This window comes from Pomacea canaliculata, linkage group LG5, assembly GCF_003073045.1.
Source record: "Pomacea canaliculata isolate SZHN2017 linkage group LG5, ASM307304v1, whole genome shotgun sequence".
Taxonomy (NCBI): domain Eukaryota; kingdom Metazoa; phylum Mollusca; class Gastropoda; order Architaenioglossa; family Ampullariidae; genus Pomacea; species Pomacea canaliculata.
Window position 1 is genome coordinate 9,815,720 of NC_037594.1, and position 17,792 is coordinate 9,833,511.

Here is a 17,792-nt window from a genome sequence, read left to right on the forward strand (position 1 = left end):
TTTTTCCGCTGTCGCAGCAGTTGCGAGAAAGTCCCGAGAAAAATCCACCAGCTCCAACTTTTGTTTCGCCGTCTGCTCTCTGCCCACCGTTATTTTCTCTAACGTTAATTTCCTCTATCTTTTACGTCACCTTATTTTGACGTCCCAGTTTACGTCATTTGCTCAAGGGCAAACAACTTCCAGCCCACTACGCTAAATCAGATCAACCACGGTTGTCGATCTTCCCTCCTAACCCCCTCTACTAAGTACTTATCCGTTACACTGCCAGTCATCTATGTGCGGTAACAGATAGTCAACCACGTGACTTGCAGTCACCATCGCCGTTCAGGTCAGACTTTACCAGGAAAATTGTCGGAACACCAAACCTCAGAAATATAGCGCTCTATGTAAAGAAATTCATTTATATCTGTTACAATAAACAAAATAACAAAAACAAACAAAAAACAAAACAAAACAAAACAAAACAATGATAAGGCTATACACTATAGCATGGAGTAAGAAAAGGCCATTCGTCAAGGTGTTAGGAGAGAGACATTACAAAGACAAATTTTTAAACTACATCCTCAATACAGATAAGATAATGGCATACCTTCGTCGTTGTGTGGATGAAGATAATGTCATCAGCTTTTTTCCTCTGTCGTAAAAATAAATGAAACTGTTAGGAAGACACACGGACTCGAAGAATTCTATAATCCTTTCTTTGTAGAAAAAACCCATTGACAACAGAATCTCAGGAGAGAAGGCTTGTCCTGTAAAATGTTGCTGTTGGAGACAGGAGAAAACATCATTTGCTGAGTGTCACAAGTGTCAAAATAACGAAATAGTCTCTGGAGCCCCGGGGACTCGCTCCTCCAGGCTGCCATGCTAAACAGTCCAAAAAAGCGATCTCTAGACACATAACGGTTAACGAAGCTGTTTTCAAATAAACAAAACAATTTCTTGCTGATTATTCTTAACAAGTGAAGGTAACAAGTAGTCCTCTGAGACATGAAGTGTTAACAGTCTGCATTTGTTTCCTGTCTCTTCAAGTGTTTCCTCCGCCCACGCCATTGTCCTTTGCCGCTTGTTTGTGTTTCTGTAGGAGAGCAACAATAACAAGCTTTTCGTTGTCGAACTTGCCTTTTCTAAAGTCTTATTTGAGAGTTACATAAAATAGAATGATGTCATGATAGGAAGTCTTTGAACAGACACATGAAAACACATCAGTTATAACCTGATATATATATATAGATTCCTTCTTTGTTGCTCTAATAGCATAGCTCCAGAAAGGGTATGAGCATCTGTCAAAGTAACTACAACACCTGCTATAAATATAAGCAGTTATAAAAATAGTTATAATCGATTTTTATAAACACGTTACCAAGAGCTCCACACGCAAGCAAACAAACAAACAAACAAACAAACAAACAAACAAACAAACAAACAAGCAAACATGACCTCTATTTATACTCATTACTCTATGCCTCTCCAACTGTATCCTGTTCATGCGGATCTCTCGTTCTCTCTACCAAACACCACCAAGGCAAAGATCCGGATGAACGGGGTAGAGCTGGAGGAGGTGCAGTGGTTCAAGTACATGATGGCGACCCTTCACAAGGATGTAGGTCTCAAGATCACACCAGCGACAGCGGCGATGGCTGGACTCAACAACATTCGGGACAACAGCTTCCGCTAACAACTGAGACTCTACATGTCTCCACATGTCTCTACAAGTCTCTACAAGTCTCTTGTTGTCCTCATTATCCTGTGCAGCTGCGAGAAGTGAACCTTGCTCACAGACAGGTCCAAGTGTTCGAAATAAAGCGCTTCAAGAGACTTCTCACGATCTCCTGCAGACAGCAACAGACTAACGACTTCGTCCGCAACCTATTCATCTGCTTGGTGTGTCCTTAGGAGCTTCTTCTCTGCACCGGCAAGTGGCCGAAGCTGGATTGGTTCCATCATATCATCCGAAATGACACCTTGTTGAAGACGGTGTTTCAGGGCTACACTGTAGGCGGCAGACGCCGTGGCAAACAGAACAAAAGCTGGGTGGCCAACATGAATGAATGGACCGGGTGTCCACTGGGGACATCCTCTCACGTCCGTGCAAGACAGACCTTGGCGTGAGTTCACCCCTGTTGCGCTCCATCTGTATCTCCCTCACGATTAGTACTTCCGGTACCAGTTAATGGAAAAATTAATGAATTACCCCGAACCCAAACAATATATAACAAAAATCGTTACATCTTAGAACAAGAACTAGACATGGACAGCATACGAGGGACAGGAAAATAAACAAATAACAAATGAACTATAAAAGAATAAACAACAGTACTAAACAAAGAATAAAATCAAATACAGAAAACACAAAGAGGAACAAAATAACGAGAACAAGAGCAGAGAAAACATGATATCGCAAAACGAAGGGAGTGAACAAGGACTACATTATGGGATAGGTTGTTAGAAGTCATGTTTACGGAAGAGGTGTGTTTTCAGTGCACGTGTAAAGGATTCAATAGTGGGTAGGTGGCGGATATAGAAAGGGAGAGTTTCATTGTTTCACTGCACAATAACTAAACATCCTGTGGCCATACACAACATACGTTGTTGTTTTGTTGACAGGAAGAGCAAGGAGACGATCATCAGACGAGGAGCGGAGTTGTCTAGCTGGCAAGTAAGGGAAGAGCAGTTCAGAGAAATAACCAGGGCAGGTGCCAGCACAGAAATGGGCAAGAGTAAGAATCAGTTCAGTTGTTTAGATACGGAGCAGGATACAAACACACACAAGAGACTTTTGAAGTGGTATAGACTGTGTGTAGTGTCTGCTCAGTGTCACAAGAAGCCCCAGGTCTGTTAGATGTAAATGTTTTTTCAAACATTTTTAAAACTTTTTCATCATCATCACGGTGGCAACACTCGGAGGACATCAGGATTCACTACTCTCAACAGTCAACAGACGTAGAGAGGTTGTGACCAGCACGACAATCTGTCCAAGACTATCCTTCGAGGTGCCTTGGAAGGTCAACATCCAGGTGATCAGAAGAAGAACTGGTTTATAAACATGAAGTGGATGAACAACCTGCTAACCATCGCTCAGTAAAGGTCTCAGTGGCTGGCTTTGTCAGTGTGTCTATCCACGTGCTCCACCCACCCCACGTTCCAACGACCGGTACCAGTTATTGGACAAATGAATAACGTGTGTGTGTGTGTACGTGTCTAAGCCCTTTAACCCCGGCTACATCTTGCTAGTGTCACTAATGTCTCGAAGATACTCTGTAACTCGAGTGTCAGGTAACATCACGCAAAACATAGTTTTACACTGGACAATGTGTTTAATGTCTTGTTACAACGCCAGGGGCGGATGTTCATGCACGGATACCTGCCTACAACTACAAGTCAAGCTCAGTTCACAATTTATTTTTTTGGCATGAGGTTACACTTACATCACAGTTATACAACACAAGCACCAAAGCCAGACTCAATTCCTTTACATCCAGGCGCACGAGCGGGGACATCCGTTTGTGTGTGTGCGCATGCGTAGTTACAAGCTCACCGATTAGATTATCAAATTCTAGAGCCCAAAAAATTTTTCCAACATATCTTCCGGGAAAGCTAACAAAAAGGATTTTTATTTAGAGTCAGAATTCGGCCGATTTTTAGCAAATGAATCACACATCACGCGCTAACGAAAATGGATGAGCTCGGGTTTTGTTTTGGAGTCAACACCGGGACTTCCTGGATTACATGTCCTTGTCAGCAGTCCACATGAAAATGAAAGTCGGTGGTATGTCCATCCTGTTGTTACAGACACCAGTGTGCAGAAACGCTGGAGCATAAACACGAGAATGACAAAACAATCAAAAGACTATTAATAAAGTTTGAAAGTTAATTGCCTGTTAGAATTCTGTCTTTGACCTCCCCTGTCACTGGTATTTTTGGATGAATGAAACACAAACATTTCTGTTTTGAAGTGTGAGTTTCGTGTGTGGATGCTCTATCGAAAACTACTTGAAATTGTGTGTGTGTGTGTGTGTGTGTGTGTGTGTGTGTGTGTGTGTGTGTGTGTGTGTGTGTTGTAGCTAATTTATTCCCATCCCGTGCTAGAAAATAATCATGTTTGGATGATGGATTTAACATACCTGGGGACCTACACAATAGACAACTTTGCATGTGCTTGCCCAACCTGTATAGTCCTCATGTTTGTTATGTAGCTCAGATTCAGAAAATAAAGTATTTTGGGTGAAGAGAGAGAGAACTCTGTAAACTAAGTCGAGTTAGAAATTAGGCGGAAATGCCAGCCAAAAAGATTAAAATTTCCCGAAACTTTTAGTGAAGGTTTTTCCCCTTCGTGGCTACGAATAGCATGTCTAAGACACTTTCTAAACACTTTCCTTAAATCTGTCAGATTCTAAGTAGTCTCGTTATAAGGTCCTACAAAATGTCAGTAAAAATAAATAATATATATGTACATGAAAAAAAATGCTTTGTCGCAAGTATCTCACTTTGACAGTTAATGGAAGTTTTTTTCCCCAAAATAAATACTATCAATGTATCTGATGCAGCTATAGTTTCTTTGATCACTGTCATGTTTCTTATTTCATGAAAGTAGTACACGAATGAGAACTTTTGATCCTTTAAGTTTCAAGTTTTTTTTTTTATTGTAAGCGATGGATTCTGTACATTCTATTTAAAAAAAGTGTAATTATCTCTCTAAACCTCTCACAAGGTGAAGACACTTTTGCTCTTAATCTTTAACAAACAGTCGACCTTGCATCCTCGCACGTAGCTCTCTAGAAATTCCGAGAACAGATTTATAGCCGAAGATCCCATCCATCCATCCACCGTAGAATGTCCGTGGTATAGATGCTGGACAACTGAAGGAAGAACTCATGACCTGTGAACTGTTTTCTTGCCAACGAGAGGACGCGATGTCGCCACACCAAGAACTCAAAGCCATGTTGTCGGCCTCGATGTTGTTTACCGGCAGGTAATCCTATTATCTTGTCCTTGGCAGGTGCGAGACTGTAGGGGTCGTGACCCTTCATGTCTCATTCCTGTGTTTCCGAGCACTTGTCACTCGCGACTGACGACGACTGCAGTTTGCTGCCCATGTTCTCCTTTAAGCTCATTAACATCTTGCCAGTCTCGGTGGACAGAGGTTTACTGATAAAACCTTTTTGGTTAGTAGTGGATACAAATATAAAAAATGTATAAAATATATCTTTAAAATAAAGGTATCAAGAATATACACAGCTAGGTTTGTTTATATGACTTCCAGAAGAACTTTTTTCTGTCACTCCCTTGGCGATAGGCTGTGGAGAAATGTTAGTGGCTTAAATTTACGATTCCAGTCTTGTAAGGAGAAGAATATTAACTGAACGTATGTATCAATAATCTCTCTTGATTTATCGGTCGACAGTTTCTTCGCTAACCAGGCAGTCGATTAGTCCCTCGATGATTCTCCGAGTATTCTTGTAGAGATACACACTCCATGGTATTGAATCTGAAAATATTGTTAAATGAGTTTCCTTTTGTTTTGTTTTTTTGTTTTTTTGTTTGTTGTTGTTGTTTTTGGTGTTGTTGTTTTGTTGTTGTTGTTGTTGTTGTTGTTTGTTTGTTTGTTTGGGTTTTTTTTTTGTTTTGTTTTTTTGTTTTGTTAATTCTTTAACGCCATTCACAAACCATAAGCCACGTACAGCCAATCAAGTTTCTAAATCATCGCATGTTTTTAGGGATGTTATCTGTAAAATAACCTGGATAACACAGATTCCATAGTACAAATAAACAGCAGCATCATCCACAAAGACAGTTAATGATGGACACATAAGGAAGAAGAGTGTCGAAAGCTAGACAGCATCAACGGGAAAAGATAGACAGAGCGCCACAGACGCTCCAACAGGTTCTGCAAAGCAAAGAGACTGTTCCTTCTCTTCGTCCTATTGATCAGCCTCCACACTGGCATGAGTCGCCATCATTTTCTGACTGCACGTGCAGCGAGGTTCTTGGTCCAAAAAGTAGGTTGAGCAGACGACCAGAGGCCCACTGGAGGGCGCCTGTCACACAGGCAGAACAGCGCCAGAAGAGTTCGTCTCTCCGTCGCGTGACGAGTGCCGAGCGCTGAACTTGTTTTCTGTCCGAGGTCTATTCATCATTCTTCCACAAACCAGGAAGAGGATCCCGAAATAGACACATCACTAGTGATTACCCTGTCTGTCCGATTTGTTGTAAATACCTTATACCTCCCACCACCCTACTCTTCCTTCTAACTACTTGGTCTTGCCGAGCAGTTGCCCATTCATTGGTTACTGTCGGTTGGACTGACGTCAGAGAGAGACTATCTGTAGCCAGTTGCTGGGCAACTCTACCTGAACAGAGGAAGGGACAAATCTATCCACTTTTCCTGCTTTCTTCCTGTCGTCATGGTAACATATAGACAAGTGGCTGTTAACTCCACCTCTTCTCTCTGTTCTGATTGGTTGGTGTTGGTAGCTGACTGGATTCATTTGACTAAATATATTTCTACTAGTGGCAATCTCGCACTAGGGGGGAAAGGGGCAAAAAGATGGAAGGAACCATAGTAACCGAAGAATTTCCCTTCCCCACCAGCTAGGAATGTGAAAAAGTTCCCATGAAAAGAAAAGTAAAAATTTACCAGGGAGATATCTTCACTCTTGACATTATGATTCTCGATACAGAGGTCGGTGACAAGCGCCTACACCCACTCCCCACCTACACCCACTCCCCAAGCACCCTCTCTCTCTCTCTCAGATATGAGGCAAGGGTAGATTGTTGGCCCGGACAAATGTCTTGTTTTCGAGAAGTTATAGTGACAATTGTAGTTATAATTTGACAGCAAAGGACTTGTAGAGTTAAAAAAATAATAATCCAATGGTATGGACATCGCATAACTAGAAAACAAACGCTTTTCCTTCGGTTCCCGATTTAGCCATGGGAACAAGACTTTTCTGCATCATGACAACTGCTTCTGATGCGCCAAGCATCCCCCATCTTCTCCTGAAAAATCAAAGAACAGCATCTGGTGTGGTCTGGACAAGGACCATGGCAGAGTAATTCCAGCAAAAGCATACATGAAGTGACTTGCTTCATTTATTTTTCCCTTTCTGCTCAGACAAGACTTTTAAAACGAGCTTCTGGGTTTCTATCAGCCTAAGAGGAAGAGCTCTCGTGTTGACGGAGGTACAAAATCTCCTGCTTTATGGTCTGTTGTGTTGTTGGCTTATTGGCTAATAGCCAGGGTCGGGATGGAGTGGAGGTCGACAGCGTTTGCCAAAAAAGAAATAAATAATAAATTAACCAGGCAACTAACTGTTGACGACAAACATGTTTTCTGACTAAAACGACCTCGCCGACATTGCTCCTTCCGTCAGTCTTGGTCATGTTTGTTTACCTCAAGTAATGTCAAGTCACTCTCAGTAACAACAAACCTTTCAAGGGTCATAGCTGATGTAGGAGACGAACCAGAAACTGGACAATGACACGTGATTTAAACGACCAATGGGATCAGCGCTAGCGTTCGCTCCCTACATCCTCATGTTCGTGTACTGGCAGCAGTAAACATGGCGTCGATACTACACAGACGAGGAGAGATCTGTTTGCCCAGTCAGATGACACAAAGAAGAGATGAAATCAACGAATAAAAATGCGCCATGACGATGCGCACGTGGGAGCAATTGGAGGAAGTTAGCAGTGACGTCATCGGCACTTACATGGTGAGACAAAGACGGGCACCAGATGGCGCACCACTCGCAACCGGATGAGTTTTGTATTCAATAAATGATATCCATGGAATGACGGTTGATGAGATCTGTGTTGCGGACGCACTTCGCTGCTACAACCCACCCTCGGTTTGAACTTTGCGAGAGCTGTTTACACTTGCCGAGGTTTGATGTGGGGAGGTGGGCCCCTCCCTGGCGAACCTGTGCGACCTTCTGTATAGAACTCATCCTTACTCCACCCTACTCACTCGGTTTATAGAAAGCACCAACCTTCTCTATTTATTCAGAAGACTTAAAGGAGTACATTAGGCACACACAGTGCAGTAAGTCCCTACTACACTGTCTGACACAACAAAAACACAGAGAACAGATTTTGTCAGGGTAGTCCCACCCGGCACAACAAATAATATAGTCACAGTCAAAAAAAAAAAATTACAACTTTAAACTCAGATTTACTGTGATATAGCAAACTGTGTGAATAACGAATCAAGCTTCAAGGTAATTCGAATCTGTCAACTGTGATTGCCTCCCCTACCTTGTGTTTTTAAGACAAATTCTGTGTGAAGTCTTTCACCTGGAAGTGGAATGCAATGTTTAAAAGCTGTTATACATGACTTCGTTTATTTTCTTCTGTAAGTCCTTTGTACACTAAAAGTTCTGACAAAGCTACAGGTAAACTGTTTTGTCGTCCTGACCTCCGACCAAAGAATTCGTCCATTGTGGGACACGGTTGCCCTCGAGATGGCGGTCTCGTGTTTTTCTTCTACGATTGAAGCCTGTTGTCGGAGGTTGCTGCAGTCCTCACAGTGGCATCTTCTTGCATATAATAGGTTGATGACAGTTCTAGTGGATGTTTTACACGTGTGTGTGTGCGTGTGTGTTCTCAATTGCCATGACTGTGATGTGTCAAGTGACAAGGTTTGCTTCATGTCGCAAAAGCTTTCGCTGTTGGGTGGCAAGAATAAGGAGCGAGTAGGTTACAGGTCACCACCACTCTCCAGATGATTTAGTCAATAACCGAATCGACTTCATCCTTCTGCCACGGCTTTCCAAATCCAGCATCAGCAAGAGAGAAAAGGTCATGTCTAAAAATCGACATAGACAGCGACTATATTTTCGTTCTAACAAATCCGAGGTTTAAGGTGAAAGTAAAATTATTCTCAGGCGCATTTGCTGGTCACACAGCTATCAATAAAATCCATGTCAAAAAAAGACATTAACTGACACTTCACACACCACTGTCATTATCTGTGTTTCTACACTCTACACAAAACGTGTAGTAAGACAAATAATATTGAAATCAGAAATGTTTTCCCGTAATTAGTTCCCAGTTTCCAATCAGTTTTGTTGCTATCCATGGCATGTAAATTAAAGTGTATACAGTCGTATATTCTGAATGCGATTTCTCAAGCCGGAACCTTCGAAAATCCTTTACTGTTAGCATATCTCGTCGACATGTTATCACCTGTGTCCGGGACACGATCACCTTGACCTGGCGCCATGACCTGGCCACTGGGTGCTCTATACTGCTCTAGAAAATAATGGTAATATTTTGTCCTTCGAGTGGTTCTACAAAAGAATAAGGTGCATTAAAATTGTACTTAGATTGTAAACTCAAACTATGAAAATGATACTATTTTCGTATTATTAGCATCGTTCTAAAACAATATGACGATTGCTACTCAGGTGGACTGATTATTGCTGTTAGGTGTTGTAACAGCTTAGAAAGGAGTTGAAGTGTTTGTTTGCAAAACTCCCAATTTTTTATTATTTTTTAAAAACAAAAAGGGCCTACCAACGGGTAACGCATCTCATGTCTGTCAATGACAAATGAACACGAAGATGACAGCAGTGGTCCAGGGCGAGAGATTGGAGCCACAGAACACTCTCATGTTGACTTTCGGCACCAGAAACTGTGATGTCTCGTGAGAATCATGGAGCGAACTACTGGTGAGCCCAACATTTTCAGTACAACTCGAGGAAAAGCTTCTTGGAAATCATAAAACGATGTCCTGACCCCTCGGACACTGCTTTGTGTTTCTGTATCCCAGGCCACCTTCGCCACAGCTTTTTAATTACGAATACAGGGCTACAACACCCTGGGGTCTGCACACCACTTTGTACTTTTAGAAACAAGACATTTGTCATTGAGTTCAATAGATGTTTAGTCGCGAAATGTCACAGGTGTATGATAAATACGATATTAACCTATATATAGAGAGGGGGGTGGGGAAGAAAATAGTTTTGATGGAAGATGAAATACAGTGGAATACAATATACAAACTGCTTCTGTACATAAAATGCAGTACTAACGTATGTGTGGAGTTCCCTACAGTAGTAGTCACGCGGGCGGAGATATACAAAGGCTGGACAGAGCAAAGTAAAGATTTATTTATCGATTTTCCGATCGATTTGCAGGTGTTAACGGGTATTAACGGATGATGTGAGGGCCGTGTAGTAAGGCGCTAATGACCAGGCCAGTAAGACTCGGGGGACGTGGGTTCAGACCTTGGTTTCAATGTACATTATTTGCTGTGGGTGTGAGGCCTATTTATAGGGCTAAACACGCCATGATAGCCTAGCCTTATAGTTTCTATAGTTTCTGACTAGGGCGACAACACCATCAACCATCACTGTGGCTGTCATCGAAAGCTGAGATGTAAGTGCGTGAATGCGAGAATGAGAGAGTGCATGTGTGCATGAGAGCACGCGTGTGTGATGAGTGCATCTATGAGAAAGAGAGAAAGCGAGAAAGAGAAAAACAGAAAAGAGATAAAGAGAGAAAGAGAAGAGAGAAAGAGAGAGAGAAAGAGAGAAAGAGAGAAAGAGAAAGAGAGAGGATAGGGACACAAAACGAGAAAGAAACAAAGGGTTACAGAAAGTGAGCGAATGTCACACACTCACACACACACACGCACGCACCAACCCTGATCGCATCTCACCATGGGGAGAGAGAAATGTAATCACACAAAGACTTGCTCCGCTTTGCGGAAGCTCACTTCAGGCGACGAGTGGCGTCGAAGATTGGCCGCCAGTCAACCAATGCTCGGGCCTTCCTCTTATCGAATTTTGCATGGTGCACCTTCTCCACACCCCATCCCACCCCATGCGCGTGAGCTTGAACCTTGACCTGCTGGTTCACGAAAACTTAAAATCACACCCTTCCCCCTCCCCTACCTACTAGCTTAGATGTTGAAGAGATACACGATGATGATAAGTGAGCCGAGATCAGGCAATAAAGAGGGTAGAGGGGTACGAAACTCAGTCTATACCAAGTCTGGCTTCATTTCCCGTATCTAATCACAAAAGACTTCAAACTATGTCTTTTCTTCCCCATTTCAGGGGGCGTCTCTTTCTTTGTAATAACCGTTTGATCAACCGGCGTTATTCTAGCCCCCGCACCACTCTCAACCCCCTCTCTCGCTTCTCTTTGGGGTGGGGGGAAGGACTGATTGTAGGGAGAGGACCACTTAGTCTTCTTAGACAGATCAGCCCCTGAGTAAATTGAATGTAAACCAATGAGTATAATTTATGTTGGTTAAATAGAAAAAAAAAAAACTTGGACTGGGACCAATGGATTACGTCCTTTGTTTGGAAGTCATCGGTTGGTGAAGACCAATGTCTGTGATGGAATCACATTTAAATGTTTTACTTACTGGTGTCAAGCCAGCGGAATAAACCTGCCAAGCAGGATGAGTTTCTACATTTGGATTTGCCAAAGATACAATCAGTATCGAGGAAACAAAGCGGGAGACACAGGGTGTTGCCAACTCCAGGGCCAACACAATGTTTCTATCCGTGAATAAAGTGCTAGTGAGTGAGTGACAGGGTTTGGGGGCGCTCTAGTGAAAGCTAGGGTCAAAACCACAGAAGTGTTTGACCCCAGCTTTGTAGCTGACAGAGAAAAGCTTTGCTTTCTATCGAATGAAAGTAGCGGGGACACTCGCACCAGCGTCAAGATGGCGCACGAGCAGTCAACAACAGGATATTGCGATCAGTTTCCTCCAAAAGATATGTTAAGTCTTTTGAAATTATCTGCACCAACAGGTTTCACGCTAAATTATCTTTATTCCAAATAAATAAATTCTTGTATTTTTATATTTTTAATAAATAGCTTCAAATGTCCTCAAATAATCTCATCCAAAATGTGCCAAAGTAATTCTATGCTGTCTACCAAACCAACTCTTCATGCTCTCTCTCTATATATATATAAATAAAAACACACAGATATATAAAACAGTTTCGTGCTAAATGTACCAAAATAGTTTCTGCACTAAATTACCAAACTGTATCAATGTGTACTGTACTAAATAGTCTCCACCATTCACAATTGTTCGCACAGGTCATGTCTAGGAAACAGCCAATGCCATTCTCAAAGAGTTTTAGACTGTTGGCTGCAGTAACCATTCAAGAACATTTTTTTTTTTTGCATCACAGCCTGGCACTAGCATGAAGCCTTATGGCTACAATGAACGACCGAGAAAACCGAATTTGTACCCAAGGTCCCTCCCGGTCCCCATGAAGTGAACAGAGGGGGAAGACATATTGACAAAGCAAATAGTGGAAAGCTAACTGTGACAGTGACAGACTCCTGTACACAGCTGAGACCCCAACTGTAAATTCCGGAGGTCTCTTTAGACAACCCAGAGGTAGCCATGAGCAAAAAACGGTCCTTGGATTCTAGGTGCAAAGAGACATCGATCTCGAATGTCAACTGGCAGATAACCTTTGACATTTTGCATCTGGGTCTTTATTGCTTGTACCGAGGTTTGCGCCGCCAGAAAGCAAATATTGGATCAGAAGATTTTTGGCAAAACTTTTGTTATGAAAACGTGTTTAACTCTCGCAAACAAAGTGAGGATAAGTAAGGCATTCAACACTTGAAAGGAAATATCTCCAACCTCGTTTATCCCGTCCTTTAAAAAATTACGAAGTCCTACATTTCCTAAAATGACTTTCTACAATTTTTTTTAATTTAAGCTGCAGTATACGCCATTAGCATTAAAGTCATTGCTGGGGTTGTGGATCGGCAAACACAAGTTCAGCTTGCCAAGAGGGCCTGATTATAGGGCTCTTTGCTAGCATCCTGCAGCCGGCGAAATGGGAGAGCTCTCAGACTGGCTGAGAATATCCTCTTGGTCTAATAACCGGACAAGCACGAGGTTACAAGACTCATCCATCAAGCACATTCAGTGAATTAACCTGCTGCTGACATCCTTGTCCTCTCTTCGAAAGCAAGGCAGGAAGGACATTTACGTAGTTCATTCATTCGTCCATTTCTTTATTCCTCAACGTGTTCATCCATATATTTATGTTTATCCATATATGTATAGGAAGAGAGAAAGATGAAAGGACAGTATGAAGTAAGAATAGGAATGGAATATATTTAACTGTCTTTGCTTGAATGTAGTGGGCAGATGGCACAAAGTTTCAGTAAACTTGCATCTATTGCCTGCTAGCAATGAACTCCAGTTCTACTCTGGGTGAAGATGCTGACTGAGAATGAAAAACTATTCTGGGAAAAAATGAAGAACAAACACTTCTTTGATTTTCTCCTGCCCCTGATTTTGACCTCCTTGTGCTCTTCTCGATGAATCTTGCCTAACTTCTCCAAAAAGAAGTTTGAGTCAGGAGCTAAATGTTGATTTAGGGTTGTGTGTGATGTTTGTTTAGTTTATTGATCGTCAGCTGTATATACAATAAAGACAAGTATTAAAAGGTCCAATGATCTACATGCAGATGTCAGTCGTCACAGTCGTTACCGCTCTTCGCTTGGTGACCAGAGATCTTCTGTGTGGAAGGTATACATCACCATCTGGTAAGTATGTTTATTTTCAAGAAGCTTTGTTGATCTTTGCACCTCTCCACTTCCTGACAGGACCCTAGGTTTGGCTGCAGGGTAAGGGGAGGAGAAATAAGATCGTGAGAAAAGAGTGGTCTGTGCAGACGATAAGATTTTGTGTTTGTAGTCAGCGGGGTGTCAGCTGTCGTATTTCGTGCGAGAGAGAACCAGGGTAAGAGAGACAGAGAGAAGAGGGGATCTTAGAGAACGTGTAAATAGTGATAAATGTGCCCTGTATGAACTTGGACAAGGACAAAGTACATGGGCGTGTAGAAGGTGCTTACATTCAAGCCAAAGGGTAAAGGTAATAATGTAACCTTTTGACCTGAGAAGTGAGCGATGGCGTCCATCTCCCTCTCGCTGCCTTACCTTCATTAATCTTCCTCATGTCAGGTACACACTCCACAGCCTTAATGCACATCCATCATCAGAGCATTATTATTATTCGATTGCATTACTACACTGTCTTAATAAAGGCATAAATAGTTATATAAAGATGATGATGTAACAAATATATTGTAACAAATATAGGGTCCCTTCACTCATGACTAGATGTATGTAAATAAAAGTCTAAATCCAAAAACCGCACACAAACTGTACAGAATGTAGAAAACCAATACAAATACCAAGTTTACAAAAACAAAAACAAACTGATGTCTTTCAACAGTAGAGACTAATATAGTACCTACAACTATATAGAAGTCAAGAGTAGGGCAACTTTAGATATCTGGCAACATACAATACACTACCACCGCGGACATGGCAGGTCTCCTGGACACCAAGAGCAAGTCACAACGACATGTAAAAGAGGGCAACAAACAACAGTTAACAACACCTGCGGCATCTACAACACCCTCCTACCACATCTCCTCCCCAAACCCTCTCTTTCCTCCTTCCGACCATTCTCTACTCTCCATGCTCCCCAACCCTCCAATTATCCTTTACAGTACGATCGAGTTCAGCATTTTTCCTTCCTTAAAAAACAAAAACAAACAATAACAACATCCACAGATGTATGGTTCAAGCGGGGACACAAGCTGCGCCACACAGACAATGAACCGAACACCCTCTGCACTTTAGGTCTCAGATGTAGTGTTGTACTTTCACCCACAATCGCCTTCTGAATATTTCCTTCACAAACTACATACCGATTTTATTTCTAAATACTTTGACAAACTAAGTCGGTCTTAGTTTTACTGAAAGCGGTATTCAATAATCGTTAATTTCGTAATGGAACTATTTAATTGTCTAGGATTTTGTATTCACGGAATCTTTAACCACAGTTCGATCCGACAGAGATCCCTAGGGGTCATTCAGGTTAGAATTCCAGGCATCAGTTAATTGTATATGAAGGCAATACCAATGCCACAGAGAGAGGGAGAGAGAGGAGTCATTTACACACGAGTTAAGACACGTTTGTAAACGAAGTACACGCGCATTCACGCAGGTTCAATGCAGCATATCACAGTTCAGAATAGCGAGAATCACGCGAAAACACGCGAGGTGTGCACAAGTTGTATACAAGTCCCGCGAGCTCGAATTCTAACTGTTAAAAGTCACGTGTGATTTCCACATGAGAAACGCAGGATTGCTACAAGTCACACGAAGCATACATGAGTCGCCCACATGTACAGGTCACAGGTCACAGGTCACACCCGCTCACGCACATTCAGGTGATGACGTCTGCACTAACAACGGCCAGTTGCAGAGGCAGCTGACGAACTTAGTTTGCGCAATGATCTACTTTTCTCGCGCACAAGCTGACTATCATGCCTCGGAAGGTATCGATGGCCTGAGCAGTCAGCTGACAGCTGCATCAGCATCGTCAGGCGGCAGTCCGCATCCAGGAAGTGCTTCTGCCAGCTGTCCTCATTTCAGTATGGAGGGGGCTTCTCTCTCTCTCCACCCGTCTCTCTCTACCACCTAATCCAACACATATGGTTCATAAAGCCAGTAAACCTCTTCTTTCACATATAATACTTCTTATTCGAAATTTCAGTTTTAGGAAACCATTAAATTGATTGGTTTAATTATTGCCCTCCCGCGCACGCGCACACATTTGCGTTCTCTTCTAAAACACCGAGAGAAAATCGTTGTGTAGGGTTTAGTATACACGTATATCTGTGTGTCCGGGAATGAGTGTGTGAGCGAGTGTGTGGGAGAGATAGAGAGTGTAATGTGTAATCAAGCGAGCACCAAGCACATAAACAGAAAAAAAGAGAGAACGATTGTTATTTTTACCTGGCTGACAACGCCAACCAGGAAGCAGCGAACGAAGTCAGCCCTCTCCCACCTTTTTGTCTGTGACCAGACAGTTAATGTCATTGTGAGGATCGTAAAGGCTATAGTTTGAGCCGTGATTAACACAGTGCATTCCGGCTTCACCTGCGTTCAACATGTTTACATTATGGGGTGGGCAGCCCCGCCTACCCGTGATTGCTCACCTGCAAGCGATCGTCTTTCTTTCTCGCTCGTGTGTGTGTGTGTGAGAAAGAGAGATATATATGTCAGAAAGATGTACTTTTGCTTATTTTTTGTAAACGATTTATTTCACTTTAACATGTGCACACACACACACTAAAGATGGAAAGCAAGTTAAGCTAGATAATCATAAAGGAGAAAATAAACACGAAACAAGCCTGCTTTGCGACAACCAATTCCACCCAAACCCCATTACTATGGTGGAACCATAGATTGAAAGTCTTTTCTTCCAAAGTTTAATGAGGACCTGGTGAACGATGTGGATTTGCTTTCTCTGCAGGTGACCATCATCGCATAAATCCAGATGTCGCTAGCAGTGATAGAAAACTGTACAATAGACTGGCCATGCATCACCGCTAGCGTCCTCACAAGCTTATGTTGATTAACTGTTAGGTTCAGCATGTTAAAAGCCTTCCTTACTCTCATATTACAAAACGCACTAAATGGAATATTAGACACAGCAGGTGCTACATTTAAACATCTATATTCTATCAAATTTTAAAACTAATGATGTCTGATAGAAATGCATAAACGAAGATATTTTCTTTCGCTTCTGCTTAACAAGGGAGAAAACCTCGAAATGAGAAGTAGGGTAAATGCAACGAGTAGTCTGTTCATACTCTCGTACTAATGTGTTCTGTAAATACCTTCTGATGTATTAATCAAAACTTTTTTCTTGAGTTTTAATTTGCTTTCTAAGGACATAATAAATGACAAACGTTAGTAAAACTCGAAAGTAGTGTTCTAAAGTTTTAAATATATAAGGGTTCCAAATACCTATTGCTTTATACTTGTTAACTTTAAACTAGACTAAATGAATTGCATTTTCATTAATTAAAATGTTTATAAACTAATAATTATTTGTTCAACTGTTTCTGATATTATTTAACAGCTACGTAAAACTGATGTGTGACCACTATTTGGACCGACATTCACATACAGCAGAAAAGTTCGTATTCTTTGACAGTGTCAGTGCCAATCAGTGAATTAAGAAACAAATTACTGGGGGAAGCAGTCTTAATTTTAAGACAGAGATCGCTTGCTTAAGGCCCATGCAACGCACTCTAGGTTCTTTGGGCCTGTGTATTTACAAAAGTGTCGAATAACTGGCCTAACATTTCTTACATTTCTCTGTAGCAGTTTTCGCACAAATCGTCGGTATGGTGGAAAGGGGATGTTTGACACAAGGTGGAGTAAAAGGGCTTAGTTAAATTGGTTGAAAACCTTTTGGACACTAAGCTGAATCAGTATTTATTCTCACCACACCTATGTGCCATGGTATGTAGGTCGTCTTTACAACTAGAGTATGTGAAATGCAAATTGGATAGTATAGCAAAACACATCCCGTTCTGTGTAAATAATGATATAAGGGAAGAAACTGCTGTCTTCTTTGGGGATTGTTTAGCTATGGATTATTTCCCTTTAAAAAGTAACAAAGCGTCAACCAGTCAGGTATTTTGTTTTAATGGCACTAGGCTAAGAGTCGTTTTGTCAACAGCCATGTTTCAATTTGACATGGATTTGTACTGCAACAGCTGAAAACGACAATATAATATTAATATTTGAAGTCTAATGTAAATTCAACGTTTTGTTAATTGGCAGTGTATATTCGCATATTATGTGTAATTTTTTAATTAAACTTTCTACCTCGTAATCTACTTTAAAGACAGAAACTGTAAGTTTTCTACAGAAAAAAATCTTTCATTCAAATTGAGTGCAAGAAAACAGAAAGTACAAAATACAGTGTTTGT